Below are 5,000 nucleotides of genomic sequence, written 5' to 3'. Positions count from 1 at the left end.
CCGCATGCGATGGGAAATTTTTTTTTTTTTTTTTTTTTTTTTTTTTTTTTTTTTTTCATCGGGCTTACCCGCGGCTGAGAAGGTACGTGGTCGACCTCGATAGCGGGGCTACCGCATGCGATGGGAAAAAAAAAAAAAAAAAAAAAAAAAAAATTTTCATCGGGCTTACCCGCGGCTGAGAAGGGACGTGGTCGTCCTCGATAGCGGGGCTACCGCATGCGATGGGAAATTTTTTTTTTTTTTTTTTTTTTTTTTTTTTTCATCGGGCTTACCCGCGGCTGAGAAGGTACGTGGTCGACCTCGATAGCGGGGCTACCGCATGCGATGGGAAAAAAAAAAAAAAAAAAAAAAAAAAATTTTCATCGGGCTTACCCGCGGCTGAGAAGGGACGTGGTCGTCCTCGATAGCGGGGCTACCGCATGCGATGGGAAATTTTTTTTTTTTTTTTTTTTTTTTTTTTTTTTTCATCGGGCTTACCCGCGGCTGAGAAGGGACGTGGTCGACCTCGATAGCGGGGCTACCGCATGCGATGGGAAAAAAAAAAAAAAAAAAAAAAAAAAATTTTTCATCGGGCTTACCCGCGGCTGAGAAGGTACGTGGTCGACCTCGATAGCGGGGCTACCGCATGCGATGGGAAAAAAAAAAAAAAAAAAAAAAAAATTTTCATCGGGCTTACCCGCGGCTGAGAAGGGACGTGGTCGACCTCGATAGCGGGGCTACCGCATGCGATGGGAAAAAAAAAAAAAAAAAAAAAAAAAAAAATTTTCATCGGGCTTACCCGCGGCTGAGAAGGGACGTGGTCGACCTCGATAGCGGGGCTACCGCATGCGATGGGAAAAAAAAAAAAAAAAAAAAAAAAAAAATTTTCATCGGGCTTACCCGCGGCTGTGAAGGGACGTGGTCGTCCTCGATAGCGGGGCTACCGCATGCGATGGGAAAATTTTTTTTTTTTTTCATCGGGCTTACCCGCGGCTGAGAAGGGACGTGGTCGACCTGATAAGCGGTGCTACCGCATGCAATGGGGAAAAAAAAATCTTTTTTCAGCGGGCTTACCCGCGGCTGAGAAGGTACCGCGGGTATCAGTGTACGTGGTCGACCCCGATAGCGGGCTACCGCGGGGTAAAGGGACGTGGACGGCCGTGCTAGCGGGCTACGCGGGTATCATCGTACGTGGTCGACCCGATAGCGAGCTACCGCGGGTAAAGGGACTGTGGACGGCCGTGCTAGCGGGGCTACCGCGGGTATCATCGTACGTGGTCGACCCGATAGCGGGCTACCGCGGGTAAAGGGACGTGGACGGCCGTGCTAGCGGGCTACCGCGGGTATCATCGTACGTGGTCGACCCGATAGCGAGCTACCGCGGGGTAAAGGGACGTGGACGGCCGTGCTAGCGGGCTACCGCGGGTATCATCGTACGTGGTCGACCCGATAGCGGGCTACCGCGGGTAAAGGGACGTGGACGGCCGTGCTAGCGGGCTACCGCGGGTATCATCGTACGTGGTCGACCCGATAGCGAGCTACCGCGGGTAAAGGGACGTGGACGGCCGTGCTAGCGGGCTACCGCGGGTATCATCGTACGTGGTCGACCCGATAGCGAGCTACCGCGGGTAAAGGGACGTGGACGGCCGTGCTAGCGGGCTACCGTAAGAAGGGACGTGGTCGACCCGATAGCGGGCTACCGCAGGTAAAGGTACGTCGACGGCCTCGGTAGCGAGCTACCGCGGGTAAGAAGGGACGTGGTCGACCCGATAGCGGGCTATCGCAGGTAAAGGAACGTCGACGGCCTCGGTAGCCAGCTACCGCGGGTAAGGAGGGGACGTGGTCGACCCGATAGCGGGCCATCGCAGGCAAAGGAACGTCGACGGCCTCGGTAGCCAGCTACCGCGGGGTAAGGAGGGGACGTGGTCGACCCGATAGCGGGCCATCGCAGGCAAAGGAACGTCGACGGCCTCGGTAGCCAGCTACCGCGGGTAAGGAGGGGACGTGGTCGACCCGATAGCGGGCCATCGCAGGCAAAGGAACGTCGACGGCCTCGGTAGCCAGCTACCGCGGGTAAGGAGGGGACGTGGTCGACCCGATAGCGGGCCATCGCAGGCAAAGGAACGTCGACGGCCTCGGTAGCCAGCTACCGCGGGTAAGGAGGGGACGTGGTCGACCTGATAGCGGGCTATCGCAGGTAAGGGAACGTCGACGGCCTCGGTAGCCAGCTACCGTGGGTAAGAAGGGGACGTGGTCGACCTGACAGCGGGCTAGCGCGGGTATAAGTGTACGTGGACGGCCTGATAGCGGGCTACCACGGGCTTATGCGGGTCTTCACGTGCCTACGTAGACTTTAACCCGCGGTAGCCCGCAAAAGGCCGACCACATACCTTTACCTGCGGTAGAGACCCGTGATCGCCCGCTACCAGACAGGCCGACCACGTACCTACACGTATCGAGGAATAATGCCAGCCTGGGTCCTGACACGGCCTAAGTAACAGGCTTTAGGGTTAGGGTTAGGGTTAGGGTTAGGGGTTAGGGTTAGGGTTAGGGTTAATTTAGGGTTAGGGTTAATTTAGGGTTAGGGTTAGGGTTAGGGTTAATTTAGGGTTAGGGTTAATTTAGGGTTAGGGTTAGGGTTAGGGTTAATTTAGGGGTTAGGGTTAGGGTTAGGGTTAGGGGTTAATTTAGGGTTAGGGTTAGGGTTAGGGTTAGGGTTAGGGTTAGGGTTAGGGGTTAGGGTTAGGGTTAGGGTTAGGGTTAGGGTTAGGGTTAGGGTTAGGGTTAGGGTTAGGGTTAGGGTTAGGGTTAGGGTTAGGGTTAGGGGACGGGCATCGTCAAGAGGCGGCTTAGGGTTAGGGTGTACGATGCCTGCCTGCCTTCGTTACGTTACGTTACATGAAATGTGATCGTTTCATCGAGAGACCTGCTGTACTATTCTTACGTGCGGCTTCCCGATGAAAAATTGTCAACCTGTAACACTTTTTGACTAGGCTATGGCTTTGGCCGGCCGCCGATGGTCGAGAGACCCGCGGTAACCTGTCCGCGTCTCACGTGCGACATCCCGATGAAAATTTCACCCACGTAAAAAATATTTACCGAGGGTATTGTTTGCCGGCCTGGATGGTCGAGAGACCCGCGGTAGCTCGCCTGCGTCTAACGTGCGGCTTCCCGATGAAAATTTCACCCTTCTAAAAATTTTTTACCGAGGGTATAGTTTGACGGCCTCGATGTGTCGAGAGACCCACGGTAGCCTGTCCGCATCTTACGTGCGGCTTCCCGATGAACATTTCAGCCTTGTAAAATTTTTTTTACCGAGGGTACAGTTAGACGGCCTCGATGGTCGAGAGACCCGCAGGAGCCTGCCTGCGTCTAACGTACGGCTTCCCGATGAACATTTCAGCCTTGTAAATTTTTTTACCGGAGGGTATAGTTAGACGGCCTCGATGTGTCGAGAGACCCGCGGTAGCCTGCCTCGTCTAACGTGCGGCTTCCCGATGAACATGTCACCCTTCTAAATTTTTTTACCGAGGGTATAGTTTGACGGCCTCGATGTGTCGAGAGACCCACGGTAGCCTGCCTGCGTCTATCGTGCGGCTTCCCGATGAACATTTCAGCCTTGTAAATTTTTTTTTACCGAGGGTACAGTTAGACGGCCTCGATGGTCGAGAGACCCGCGGTAGCCTGCCTGCGTCTATCGTGCGGCTTCCCGATGAAAATTTCACCCTTGTAAAAATTTTTTACCGAGGGTATAGTTTGAAGGCCTCGATGGTCGAGAGACCCGCGGTAGCCTGTCCGCATCTTACGTGCGGCTTCCCGATGAACATTTCAGCCTTGTAAATTTTTTTTTACCGAGGGTACAGTTAGACGGCCTCGATGGTCGAGAGACCCCGCAATAGCCTGCCTGCGTCTAACGTACGGCTTCCCGATGAACATTTCAGCCTTGTAAATTTTTTTTTACCGAGGGTACAGTTAGACGGCCCTCGATGGTCGAGAGACCCGCAGTAGCCTGCCTGCGTCTAACGTACGGCTTCCCCGATGAACATTTCAGCCTTGTAAAATTTTTTTTACCGCGGGTACAGTTAGACGGCTTCGATGGTCGAGAGACCCGCGGTAGCCTGCCTGCGTCTAACGTGCGGCTTCCCGATGAAAATTTCACCCTTCTAAAATTTTTTTACCGAGGGTATAGTTTGACGGCCTCGATGTGTCGAGAGACCCACGGTAGCCTGCCTGCGTCTATCGTGCGGCTTCCCGATGAACATTTCAGCTTGTAAATTTTTTTTTACCGAGGGTACAGTTAGACGGCCTCGATGGTCGAGAGACCCGCAATAGCCTGCCTGCGTCTAACGTACGGCTTCCCGATGAACATTTCAGCCTTGTAAATTTTTTTTACCGAGGGTACAGTTAGACGGCCTCGATGGTCGAGAGACCCGCAGTAGCCTGCCTGCGTCTAACGTACGGCTTCCCGATGAACATTTCAGCCTTGTAAAATTTTTTTTACCGCGGGTACAGTTAGACGGCTTCGATGGTCGAGAGACCCGCGGTTAGCCTGCCTGCGTCCTAACGTGCGGCTTCCCGATGAAAATTTCACCCTTCTAAAATTTTTTTTACCGAGGGTATAGTTTGACGGCCTCGATGTGTCGAGAGACCCACGGTAGCCTGCCTGCGTCTATCGTGCGGCTTCCCGATGAACATTTCAGCCTTGTAAATTTTTTTTTACCGAGGGTACAGTCAGACGGCCTCGATGGTCGAGAGACCCGCAGTAGCTTGCCTGCGTCTAACGTACGGCTTCCCGATGAACATTTCAGCCTTGTAAATTTTTTTTTACCGAGGGTACAGTTAGACGGCCTCGATGGTCGAGAGACCCGCAATAGCCTGCCTGCGTCTAACGTACGGCTTCCCGATGAACATTTCAGCCTTGTAAATTTTTTTTTACCGAGGGTACAGTTAGACGGCCTCGATGGTCGAGAGACCCGCAGTAGCCTGCCTGCGTCTAACGTACGGCTTCCCGATGAACATTT

This window comes from Mytilus trossulus, unplaced genomic scaffold (genome assembly GCF_036588685.1).
Source record: "Mytilus trossulus isolate FHL-02 unplaced genomic scaffold, PNRI_Mtr1.1.1.hap1 h1tg000634l__unscaffolded, whole genome shotgun sequence".
In the NCBI taxonomy this organism is placed as follows: domain Eukaryota; kingdom Metazoa; phylum Mollusca; class Bivalvia; order Mytilida; family Mytilidae; genus Mytilus; species Mytilus trossulus.
The sequence above is the reverse complement of the archived record's forward strand: the minus strand, read 5'-3'. Positions refer to the sequence as shown.